Source organism: Saccopteryx leptura, chromosome 4 (genome assembly GCF_036850995.1).
Source record: "Saccopteryx leptura isolate mSacLep1 chromosome 4, mSacLep1_pri_phased_curated, whole genome shotgun sequence".
Taxonomy (NCBI): Eukaryota; Metazoa; Chordata; class Mammalia; order Chiroptera; family Emballonuridae; genus Saccopteryx; species Saccopteryx leptura.
Genome location: NC_089506.1, coordinates 163,863,076 through 163,877,027, shown reverse-complemented (window position 1 = coordinate 163,877,027; position 13,952 = coordinate 163,863,076).

Genomic DNA, 13,952 nt, shown 5'->3' with positions numbered 1-13,952 from the left:
CTTTTGTGAGATAAAATAACAAGTTTTTTTCCTGAGTTAAAGAATCAAATATTATTTTACATATTTGCTTTATCTCTGAAGTAAATGTTTAGAAATTTGTTTACCAGCTAATCTAGTTTGAAGATTGGCAATCAATTATTTTTATTTTAAGAGACTTTAAGTATAATAATTATTTAAAGCTTATAGTTTTTTTTCTCTACAGATATTTAGTAGCAATATCAGGAGTCTATTTAAAAAGATAAAGAAATTTTAGATATTATTATATAGAAAAATATGAAATAAAGTCTGTGCTTTAAAAGTTACTGTTGTGGACAAAATATAAAACATATAGCTGTTCAATACTATTTTTCTGTCTTTTCTTATTTAGTTTCAAATATACTGAATGCCCAACATTTCTTATTTCTGTAATTGCGTATATAAAAGGACACACTTGATTGTGATATAATATTGTTTAATATTTATTTACTATCACAGGGTATACTATAAGAAACCTAGAAAATAGATTTAGCAGGTTAAATAATATTACTAAGTACTTGCTCTAATCCAAGATATGAGATATAAAACTGCTGTTTTAGAAAGTATCACATTATCTCTATAACCACAGTTATGCTTATATAGATAAGACAAGCGATTTGCAGCTTTACCTCATTGTTTATTAGAAAACAATTATCCCTCATAGAAATCAGAAAATTTCTATCTATACTGACTTCTCTTTCTGGCATTATTTCATATTTTATAATCTATAATCTATTGTATACTCAGCTCCTTTACTCATAGTCCAGATTTTTCCAGTTACATATATTTTTAAGACAGAGCAGAAGAGAGAGAGAGAGAGACAGAGAGACAGAAATAGTATGTGCCTTGACTGAGGATCAAACTGGCAACCTCTGCACTTTGGGATGACACTCCAGCCAACTGAGCTATCAGGGCTTACTTAATACTCTTAATTTAATTGGATATATAAAATTGGGAAGCCTGGCACTAATCTTGTTATATTAAATTTTTATGTAATTTGGTTGTGTTTGTATGATTAATTATTTGTAATTAACTGTGTATTGTAGCTAAATGGCAATGTGGGATTTGCTTGGTTTGATCCTTTGTTGTGTAATTATTGTTTGAAAATACAATAAAATGCTAAAAGAAATAAAGCTACTAACACCAAAAACAATGGATGCCTTTTTGTGTTACACCCTGTCTCTAGACTGCGAAAGAATGCAGCTGTGTTGATTCATTATTGAAGAACTACTTGCAAAGTTAATCCCCAACCTACGAAATAAGAGATGAGTAAAACCACCCAGTTATTTTAACTCTTGATTATAAGTTTGATTACATTAAAATTGACACTCATCTGTTATGGCCATGATTCAATTTTATCTTCACAGGAACATAATCATTTAATGGAATTACTGAATAAGCAATTTTACCAATATATGAACAATAAATTCTATTTTAGCTTCAACAAATAAAATTGCTTATTTTTGTATGTATAGCCAGTAACCGCAGCCACCATCAAAGCTGCCTGGCCAACACAGGTTCAGGTTTGATTCGGATGGATGGTTATGAAGCAACAGAGCCAAAAGCTGGTGTTCCATTTGCCTTTAATCCTAGCTTGCACCTGGCAGGCGAAAATATACACAGAGTGGGAAACACTTCCTTTTCCATTCAGGGCCCCCAAAGCCACTAACTCATCCAAGTTTCCTAGAATCAAAGGTTTCTACCTCACCAGTCTTATTCCCCATCTCCTTCTCCTCCACAAACTGGCTTCTCCTTCCCCTAACCTGCCATTTTGGCTGCCTCGTCCATGTGGCTTCCCTGCCCTCCCTCCATGGGCTCATCCCAGAACATAATCACTCTCCCTGGAATAATGTGGTCTCTCCCAAAATGGCCTCCTAGCTCCTTCTTTTACTTTTAAAAAAATTTAGATTTTATTTATTTATTTTTAGAGAGAGAGAGGAGAGAGGTAGGAGCAGGAAGCATCAACTCTCATATGTGCCTTGACCAGTCAAGCCCATGGTTTTGACCCAGCAACCTCAGCGTTCTAGGTCGACACTTTATCCATTATGCCACCACAGGTCAGGCCCTACCTCCTCCTTTTAAAACCTTTTGGTGGGAAAGCCCTTCCCCAACACACATTAGTATAATCACACCCATCCCAATTAATACTATCACCTGGGCAACGGGCATCCACGTGGGCAGCACCATCTTTAACAAAATGAGCATAATATATCTTATCTACCCAACACTGTATTTTTAAAACACATTTACAGATTTGTATCTTAGGAGAGAATTTCCAAATTATAAAATTGTCAACATTAAGCTTAACAGATACATAAACTGTAAAGTCAATAACAAAATCTTTATTATATCATAGATTTCATTATTATTAATATAAAATAGCATATTCTCAATTTGATGTACAATTTTATTCAGAAAGTGAAATATTAGATATTGTCCCCAATAAAATTAATAAACCATTGTCATATTAATTTATTATAGAATATTTAACTTATAAGAATATGAAGTTTATGTTTAGTTTGCAAACTGCTGTTTTAGGAAGTATCACATTATAACCACAGTTATGCTACAAATATGTTCTAATTTTGTTATATCTCCAGGTTACATCAATCTACTTTCACTTCCCTAATTGTTACCCTATTTTTTTACTTTTTTTTTGGTTTACAACACCATCTGCTTATTATGTCTCTCAAGTTTAAGCCTAACAACTTCCTTTGAAAAAAAAAAAACTTTTATATTTGTTAATGTTAAGCAAGACTTGTCTCTTCCTGTGATTGAGTGCTTCCTTGGGAATATTTCCATGATTAATACAAAGTAGTCAACAAGGTATTGTATAGCTAGTGATTGCACATGAATATCTCTTTGCTTCTGAAGTCAAGAAGTCAAGTGGGATGTTTACTGATTTTCTACAGTTTTTGAAAAGAAAGGAAATAATTTCTTTTTTGTCCAAATGTATTTATTTTTTAAAAGATTTTATTTATTCATTACAGAGAGAAGAGAGAGAAAGAAGGGGGGGAGGAGCAGGAAGCATCAATTCCCATATGTGCATTGACCAGGCAAGCCCAGGATATCGAACCAGCAACTTCAGAGAAGAGAGAGAAAGAAGGGGGGGAGGAGCAGGAAGCATCAATTCCCATATGTGCATTGACCAGGCAAGCCCAGGATATCGAACCAGCAACTTCAGGGTTCCAGGTTGACACCTTGTCCACTGCGCCACTACAGGTCAGGCTGTTTAAATTTAATTAGATGATTACTTTTTAAAACTAACACACTCTCCCCCACCCCCATACCTGAAGATAACACCTCACTGAAGAGAAAAAAAGAATCAGCCAGCTATCTGCACATCTGGGAAAATTCAAAGCTCTAGATGGTAGCCAGTATAACTTAGAAATTGCAAATTTCTTAGACAATATTCAAAACTTTACAAACAAACTCTAGAACTGCAGATGTTAAGAGAATGAGCATATTATAGATAATTACAAGAGTCTCAATACATGAAAGTCACCCACTCAGTTGCAGATGCCACTTGTGAGTAACGAGAGCACAGGCCAAGCAGGAGAGGATCAGGAAACTTGGGCCGGGCCAGAAGCACCAAGTAAATCTGATCATGGATCAGTTAAGCCTAGGCTAAGAGAGATGGGAAAATCACACGCCCACTATTTAGTTTGTCATTTAAGCTTAAACAAAAATCCAGCTCTTCTGTCCCTCGTCTTTAGTACCCGGCAACACATGTACTTTCGTTATATTCTAAAATATTACCCTGATTATTTTAATAATGACATTCATCACAATCTAAAAATGTATGTAACTGTTTACATACTGCTCACAAAAATTAGGGAATATTTTATAGCTTCATATTCGTTTTGAAATATCCCCTAATATTTGTGAGCAGTATATCTTATCTGCTTTTCTTTTTCAGCATTGAAAGCAAGTTCTATAAGGAAGGTCTGATGGGGGGACTCAAGAGTTAAATGTTTAGCTTTAGTAATAGTAGCTCTTAGTTATAATCAATAGGCTTAATGATTAATGCAAGTAAAAAGCTTTGTTCCAGGAGCTGGGATACATGAAAAGGCCTACTTATCTTCATGAGGGCTGCAAGCAATCCACCCTTTGTGCTCCAGGCCCAGGAGATCTGCAAGCAACCAAGACAGTATCTAAGCCTTACTGCTCCAGGGACATAATGTGCACTGACAAGGATACAGATAAAGAATTACAGGTCAGCAGATAAAGAAATGTTGGAGAAATCTATGGACTGCAACATTTTTTTTGTATTTTTCTGAAGTAAGAAGAGGGGAGGCAGGCAGACAGACTCCCACATGTGCCCTACCAGGATCCACCTGGCATGCCCACCAGGGGGTGATGCTTGGCCTCTTTGGGGCGTTGCTCCATTGCAACTAGAGCCATTCTAGCACCTGAGGCGGAGGCTATGCAACCATCCTCAGCACCCAAGCCAACTTTGCTCCAATGGAGCCTTGGCTGAGGAGAAGAGAGAGATAGAGAGAAAGGATAGGGGGAAGGGTAGAGAAGCAGATGGGCACTTCTCCTATGTGCCCTGACCAGGAATAAAACCCAGGACTTCCACATGCCAGGCTGATGCTCTACCACTGAGGCAACTGGCCAGGGCCTGGATCAAATAACTTTGTCCCTGAAATTTCGAGTCCCTCATCTATACTTTTCTTCTTTTTATATAAAAAGTTTTGCCTGAGATGAGATGTTAAGATGGTTTTTAGTGTTTATAACCTACTGTCTCTGAGATGTCTGGCCATTTGAATAGAGCACACATAAAGATTGAATCCTTGTCGCTACTTAATTCAGTTGTATAGTGACAGGCAGCACAAACACCAATTTTTCTGGTATCTTTTCCTTATCATGCCTATACATGCATTGCCTTATACAGTCCCTATTATTAGTCATATGTAGCTATATAGATTTAAACTTGTTAAACTTGAATAATGTTTTTAAAAGTTTTGTTTTCAGCCGGACCAGGTGGTGGTGCAGTGGATAGAGCACTGAACTGCGATGTAGAGAGCCCAGGTTTGAAACCCCAAGGTCACGAGCATAAACGTGAGTCTCTGGCTTGAATGTGTGATCATAGATATGACCCCACGGTCGCTGGCTTGAGGCCAAGGTTGCTGGTTTGAGCAAGGGATCACTCACCCTGCTGTAGCCTCCCAGTCAAGGCACATATGAGAAAGCAATCAATGAACAACTCTGGAGCCACAACAAAGACTTGATGCTTCTCATCTTTCTCCCTGCCTGTCTGCCTGTCCCTATCTGTCCTTCTTGCTGACTCTGTCAAAAAAAAAAAAAGTTTTGTTTCCATATTTTACATGTTCAGTGGCCGTATATAGCTAGTGGCTACTATACTTGGGTACATGAACTTTAATTTCTATTAGTGGTTATAGTTATAGTTTGAAATCTTTCTTAAAACTGTATTTCTTATTTAACCAACATAAAAGTGTGAGTCAACATATAGTTCTCCCAAGCCAGTTGAAGGAATTAATCCACCTACTGTTACTCCTTTTTTGCTCTCTGGAATTATCACTTTATTCAGTTTCTTGACTGCAGTGGCAGAATTTAGACATAGAAAACTGCAATTTCATAACACTATCTCTGCTATTTCTTGCCAAAGTTGAAGAAAACTCAGCAACTAGGACCAGATACATAATCTATAAATGGTTTGTTTCCATAATTGTTTTTGTGAGAACTCAGGTAAAATTTTTTACTTTGGTGATATTTTATTTGGAATAAAAATCTTCTATTCATTGGACTTAGAAGTTTCTATGTTTACACAGCTTCTGAAGCCCCAAGGAAGCTTGCTTCCATACTTTACTTGTCCTTGTAGGATTCTAGATGGGGGGGGGGTGAAATTATGCTGCTACTTAGCATACCATATACTTCAGTTTTACAACTATTGTCTATCAGCAAGAATAAAGTAGGTTCTAAAAGGATTACTGTAGCCCACCTACTTCCTTAGCACTCTCTTTTCCAACTGATAGATACCAGTAAGTTCTACTGAAATACACACTTTTGATGGATAATTTTAGCTTATTTTGTTTTCTTTCAATATTACCTAACTTACCATGTAACATGACGTTAAAGATTTTTTTGGTAACTCTTCATTTTTTCCTTTGTCTATTTTCCTCATTTAATTGTGTATTTGTTTTTTTGTTTTTTTTTTTTTAATTTTTTTTTATTTATTCATTTTAGAGAGGAGAGGGAGAGACAGAGAGAGAGAGAGAGGAGAGACAGAGAGAGAGAAGGGGGAGGAGCTAGAAGCATCAACTCCCATATGTGCCTTGACCAGGCAAGCCCAGGGTTTTGAACCGGCGACCTCAGCATTTCCAGGTCGACGCTTTTATCCCCTGCGCCACCACAGGTCAGGCTTAATTGTGTATTTGATGGTAGTATTTTGTAAATATGCTAATATCACCATTTACCAAATAATTTTGAAAGTTCTGTTGTCCACTAACACATGAATTAAGAAAATAAAATCCAGGTATGCTTTTATGCAGTCAATTAAAAATCTTACATCTGACTTAAAAATACCATTAATGTTTTGCTGTCCACAGCTCCTTTTATAAGTTTGCTTTGTGAGATTCATTTCTCTAAATAGTATACATTAAAATAGCATTGCATTTTCATTATCAATACTTATTTTTTCCTATTAAACTTTATAAAAACGCTTTCCTTTATATCAAACCTAATACAGAATCTGGCACATAGTAGGTACTCAAAGAATGTCCAATGAAGATGAAAAAAGATTAAATAAATGAGCATATAGTTCATATGAATATTTTTTAGAAGATTGAAGAGGAAACTACCCAGATCCTCATGGAAGCTAAATAATATTTTGCAATATTAAATATGATAATTCCCATATATACATATATCTAAATAAAACATATGATGATGACTTTATATTTATTGTACAAATCTGTGTGTCAAGATGGTAAAAACTGCTCTATAAGGTGGAGATTTATGTGCTAAGGTATGTTGTATTTTAATGATATTACATAACTCTATTTCAAAGCTTGATCTCAACTTCAAAATTACAATTTATTTCTGAACCTAAAAATTATTTTATGAATGTTTAGACAGTTTTATTGCAACTTCCTTAGCAAATTAGTATTCCAAATTAATATTAGAAAAATATATAATGACAGTGACTCAGGAAAAGATGTGTAATTTGGCATTACTTTCAATTGAACATAAAACTATGTGGATGATTATTTATAACAATATAGCTAGTGATTTTTCTGAAATTAAGGCAGAAAAAAATTTTATGAAATGATTACATATTTTTTGTGAATTAATTATTCACTCAAACACAGTAAGGACTATGAGAAAATGTTCCCTATGAATAATATGTCTGAAATTTGTTGCTTTCCTCTACAAGTACTGATTTGCTCTGGCAGAAATTACTTGTGGACTAACTTGATCCTTTGAAAGTTTGTCAGATCCATTGTTAGAATGGATCCACAGTAGTCTCTACTCTAGGAATCTTTATTTTAGGGTTTTCTTTACTACTCAAAACATGTATATACTATTTCTAGTGTTTCTATTAACACCCTAAATGTGCATTAGTGCCTCTGTAATCTTTCTTGTCTGAATTTAAATGTCTTTTTATACTGTATGAGTTTTGGGTGCTTAGCTTACAGATCCAAGTCAGTTGTTCGTTGGCCAGTCTTGTGGAGTATCAACCTATACAACTTCATAGTTGAATGATCTTCAGCTGAAGACTGAGAGGATGCCACATAGGTTTATGGGGCTCTTTTTTCTGCACAACAACCTCCTGTATGGCACTCTGTCCCACTATTCCAGCTGCTTCTACAACTATTAATTCTGATCATTATCTTCTTAGTTCAGAGAGAATGTTTCTTTGGATTTCTCCTTCACTATACTAGAGTCCAGAAAAGTGCTTGCAGACATTGAACAAGCTAGATTAATTATAACATTTATCTTGTTTTCTTCCAGTCAGGATTACAGCTGTTTTGTCCATTGTATAATGTCTGACAACATTTTCTGACTGGTTATGGGGGAGAGCTAGTCTAATAACATAACATCCATTATGACTGGAAACAGTTGTTTTTTTATATTTTTCTTTTTTTGTTTTTGTGATTTTCTACCTCTTACCTCTTAATGCTTTTATATTTTCCTTAAATCTTTGAATTTACATATAATAGCTTTTTTTAACTTGTCTGCTAATTTCAGTGACATCACTACATCCTTCTTTTTTTATAGTATTTATTTATTTATTTTTGTGGCAGAGACAGAGAGAGTCAGAGAGAGAGACAGACAGACAGGGAGGGAGGGAGATGAGAAACACCAACTCTTTGCCACAGTTCCCCAGCTGTTCACCAATTAATTTCCCATTTGTGCCTTGACGGGGGGGGGGGGAGGCACTACATCAGACCGAGAGACCCCACGCCCGAGTCAGCGACCCTGTGCTCAAGCTGGCGAGCCCCGCTCAAACCAGATGAGCCCGCAACCAAGCCGGCGACCCTGGGGGTCTCGGACCTGGGTCCTCCACTTTCCAGTCTGATGCTCCATCCACTGCGCCACCTCCTACTCAGGCTACATCCTTCTTGATTTCCCTTTTCCTTAGCTATAGTTCACAGCATTCTATTTTTGCATATAAATATGTTCTTGGTTATAAAATGACCCTTATGGATTTTACATTGTTTGTTAAAAGTCTGGATTCTGTTGGTTTCTTTTAAAGAATGATGAGTTTTATTCTTATAAAGAGTTAACATATCACTGCTGTTGAGTCTTGGTTTTAGAATTTGGTAGAATTATCTGTGGTTTCTCATCTACTGTCCTTGTTTTATATTAATTTTCAGTCATTTCAATCTCTTTATAGTAGTATTCTTCATAAGTTTTGAATGTGAGTATGTTGTATAATACATTGTTTTAATGTGCTTATAAAAGTGCTAGATGATGTTTACTTCTTCCAAAAAGGTGAAATTTTCTTCTATTGGCCTTCAGTATGCTGGTGACTATTTGATCTTGGTAAGGTTTCATTTAAAGGCTTCCTTAGGGCTGGTCTACTCAGTATGTTCTTCCTTCTTGGGTGAAGTTCAGATTCATATGCATCCTCCTCATTTCTTATGTATACCCCTTATGGAAAGAGCATGGATTTTTGTACTTTTGTCCAATGGTCTAAGGGTGTTGAGTAAAGTTCATATACTTTGGAAAAGCTTTAACTCCAAAATCTACTTCCCCATATTCCATAGTTACCCTTTTGTTCATTTGTTTAGCTTTTTGGTTGCTATTCTCAGCTGTGTTTCCCTGAGATTTACTTGGCACATATATAGCTTAGGAGTCAGCCTTCAACTAGAGGAAAGTCTTTTATAGTTTTTTAAGTTCCTTTTCACCATTCTGGGATTATTCCTGAGTTTCTGATGATTGGCAGCCTGAACTCAACTTTTATCTTCTTCAATCAAGTAGTCTGATGCTTTGTTCTTTGGCTCTATTCTGGCATACCTGGATTGGAGAAAATCCTCAGGAAAAAAAGTTGTGATACCTGATACCTAAAAAAAGAATAGGTCCTTTATTTGTTAACTGGGTATTAATAACATCATGCATGGCTGTTGAAATGCTTTGGTAATACATGTACAAGGTCCAGCACAATGAAATTTAATATAGTTTTAAGAATACATATAGATAAGCAAAGTTTGCTGGATTGTGAATTTATGGTCTGTAATTGAAAATGTATATTATAGAAATTGCATCAAATAAAAATTCCACTTAAAACAAATTTCGAGTGATGGGCACACAACACAATTAACAGTTCAAATGCTATAGAGATATTTACCTGAAATCTATGTACTCTTATTGATCAATGTCACCCATTAAATTTAATTTTCTAAAGGACATTTTACAAAATGAACATTCATCCTTTAACAGAAGAACAGATTAAAGTTAAATCTCATTATTAAAAGAGTAAATCTAATGCTATATATATTCAATACACAAATTTTAAAAACTAGGAATGATTACATAGTAGCATACCCCAAACTAGTAGATGAAATATCTGAGTTACCTTACCTCATTTTTGTTTTTAATTTTTAAAAAATGCATTGGTATAGCCTGACCAGGCAGTGGTACAGTTGATAGAGCGTCGGACTGAGACACAGAGGACCATGTTGGAAACCCTGAGGTCACTAGCTTGAGCATGGGCTCATCTGGTTTGAGCAAGGCTCACCAGCTTGAACCCAAGGTAGCTGGCTGAGAAGGAGTCACTCACTCTGCTGGAGCCCTCGGTCAAGGAACATATGAGAAAGCAATCAATGAACAACTAAGGTGCCACAATAAAGAACTGATGCTTCTTATCTCTCTCCCTTCCTGTCTGTCCCTATCTGTCACTCTCTGTGCCACTCTTTGTCTCTGTCACAAAAAAATGCATTGGTATATATTGCTAAATATCAAACAACTTGACAAAGTTTTTCACATACATCTAATTATCTAACATTCTTTTTCATTCAGGTAATTCTTTACATCTACTTTCTGTCATTTCAGGATACTGGTACTTTATAACCATGATTTTCTGTAATGGAATCTTTAGATGGAAAGAGAAAGTACCATATACATCAAGGTTCTAATATCTAATCCTTGTTTAGCAAGTCTTATTACTGATTTTTGTTTTAATTTTTGACTAGATGTTTAGTAGAATATTGCATTGTAGGAGTCGAACAGCAGGGATATGCTGGAAAAACAAACCTTAACCTTTCAAAAATATTTAAAAATAGATTTTTTTCTTATACATATATATAATCAAATAGATAAATCCTTAAATTAAAAAAAATTCAAGGACACTTTTGAATAATTTGTTAGCACTGAATTAATTAGTTTTAGCAAAATAATCTCCCGTAGATATCATTTAGATATATAGATCTCTTTGGCAGTTTCTTAAGAAAGTAATCATTTCCAGGATTTTTTGAAGTGTGTTCTTTTGATTTCTGTTCTGTTTTTCTTAGAGTTATACGTACAAATCAAACACCCTCAGAATGTCTGTCACTGACTCAAAACAATAGCATCCACTATTGTACATTAAAATATTTGGTGAGAAGATAATTATAAATTATGCAAATAAGTATATGCTAACTATTTATAACATAATTTTCCCATCCAAATGAAATATTTGAAATAAAGTATAACAAAAACTGTTGGTGGGTTAAAAATTTTAAAGCATAGCTTCATGCAAAGAACGATCATTCAACACTCATATTTTGTTATTCTTAAAAGACGCTCTAGAAGAAATATATAAAATTAATTTGAGACAATTTGTATAAACTTTCATCATGTGTAATTGTCACCAAAAATGGTTTAATGTTGGTAATTTCATATGGTTCACCTTAATCCATGTTGGAATGTTATTAAAAAGGTATTTTTAGTGTTTCAGAGAGAATATGGCTGCTTTTCTTAGTTGGTGGCAATGGATATGTCTGTAAGTAGAGCGGCACTTACTGAGAATCAGAAGTAATTGGTAACTGGATGGGAGGTATGAGGAAGGGGACGGTGGAGTCCAAGATGACTTTCTTATTTATGGCTTGAATTTATGAGCAGATCGTGCCATTTATAAACTATGGAGCACAAAAAGAGGAATAGTTTTGTTTTGGAGGGTGGGGCAGCAATGAGAAAGTAAGAATAATATTGGTGATGTTCACATGGTATTTGAGGTGCTGCCCAAGACATGCTAGTGGAGAAACCTGGATAGCAGTTGGGTAAAACATGGCCATGTTTGCTTTTTTTTTTTTTTTGTATTTTTTTTTTTTGTATTTTTTTTTTCTGAAGCTGGAAACGGGGAGAGAAAGTCAGACTCCCGCATGCGCCTGACCCGGATCCACCCGGCACGCCCACCAGGGGCGACTCTCTGCTCACCAGGGGGTGATGCTCTGCCCCTCCGGGGCGTCGCTCTGCCGCGACCAGAGCCACTCTAGCGCCTGGGGTAGAGGCCAAGGAGCCATCCCCAGCACCCGGACCATCTTTGCTCTAATGGAGCCTTGGCTGCGGGAGGGGAAGAGAGAGACAGAGAGGAAGGAGGGGAGCCAGGGCCACGTTTGCTTTTTATGTATAGAAGTTATATTGAAACAGAGGAATGTATAAGATCAATTAGGAAAGTGTACAGAGTGAGATAAGAGGGCCTAGAAAATTCTGAGAATTGTTAAGATTTAGGTAGTAGAAGAACTAAAAAGTTAGCCAGAGAAAGAATACTCACTGTTGTAGAAAAGTAAGAGTGTATTGTTGTTGCAAAGGGAAAATTTGAGACTTTTCTGGCGAATGATCAATTGTGTCAAGTAAAACAGATTCCAAACATAATAATGGTTAAAAAGCATCCATTGGATTTAGTCTTATAGAAGTAATTGGTGACTAAGACTCAAGCAATTAAAGTAGAGCAGTCGATGCACTCCCTTTACTGAAGTGGGTTGAAGTAGTTAATGAAGAACTATAAGGCATGAGAAATCACTATTTAAATAAGTCTATGATAACACAATGATAAATAAGGAGGTACAATTCTATTCAGGAGCTCTTTCCCCCTCAAACCCCCAACATTTATTTTCACATTTGGATCCACTTGTAATTATTTTGTAATGTCTGTGCTTGACAGACATCAACAATAAAAATGTTAAAGGTAAGCCATGTAACAACCACAGAAAAATCTTTGATACATAACCAGGGGTAGTCAACCTTTTTATACCTACCGCCTACTTTTGTATCTCTGTTAGTAGTAAAATTTTCTAACTGCTCACCGGTTCCACAGTAATGGTGATTTATAAAGTAGGGAAGTAACTTTACTTTATAAAATGTATAAAGCAGAGTTACAGCAAGTTAAAACATATAATAATAATTACTTACCAAGTACTTTATGTCAAAGTTTTGCTAAATTTGGCAGAATAAATCTTTATAAAAAAACTTACTATAGTTAAATGTTTTTATTTATACTTTGGTTGCTCTGCTACTGCCCACCATGAAAGCTGGAATGCCCACTAGTGGGCGGTAGGGACCAGGTTGACTACCACTGATACATAACCTTCCTTACAACACAAGACTTCAAAGTTCTAGAATAATAGGCTAGTTTTCAGATAAGACAAAGTGGTGGAGAGAAAATACATTAAAATGTATGTTCATATTTTCAATAACAATTATTCCAGAATGTACAAGTATTGAATTTCTTATAAAGTATCTTAAAACTCAAGTAAAATATCAATGTCTAAAATTTTAAAATCTGAAATATCATTTTCAGTAGGATTATGCTTTATTATATAATGGGAGAATTAAAATATATTAAAACTGGGTGGTATAAATGTAATGTCAAAATTATCATAGATTTCTCTTCATAGCTGTGACATCAGTTGTGAAAACTGATCATAGTATCTTTACTAAAACTCCTATAGATTAATTGTGAATTTGCTCATATAAGTTAACTCTTATATGTAATATACTTTATTTCCTTGAGTTGGTCAGATTATTGCTCCATTTCTTCATGAGGTTTCTAAACATGCTGTGTTTAATTATGAATTGAAGTACATTTGTAAGTGTAACCTTTTTCTATCATAAAAAGTAGAGATTAATTTATTAACTAAAAAATATGATCTAAATTTGGGTAACATACGTTAGTTATTTTCTTGTGGTTGTATGAGTATACTTATGCCCAGATATAGACATATTACCAACAGTGAGATTTGTATTCATAACAATGAATGGAGAAGATCATAGGTGTTAATAAATAGCACTTCTAAAATGTTTCAAGTATTTTTCATCCTGTGCCAGTATCTAAAATGGAGAGTGAGCAAGCCACTTTTGTAGGTCTGGCTTAATAGGACAATTCCTCAATAGCTTTTTCTCTACAAATAATTTTTCACATGCAACAGCATTTTCCCAACGGCCACCATTACTGTGATTGACAGAGAATATGTAGGAAGTTGGCTAATGAA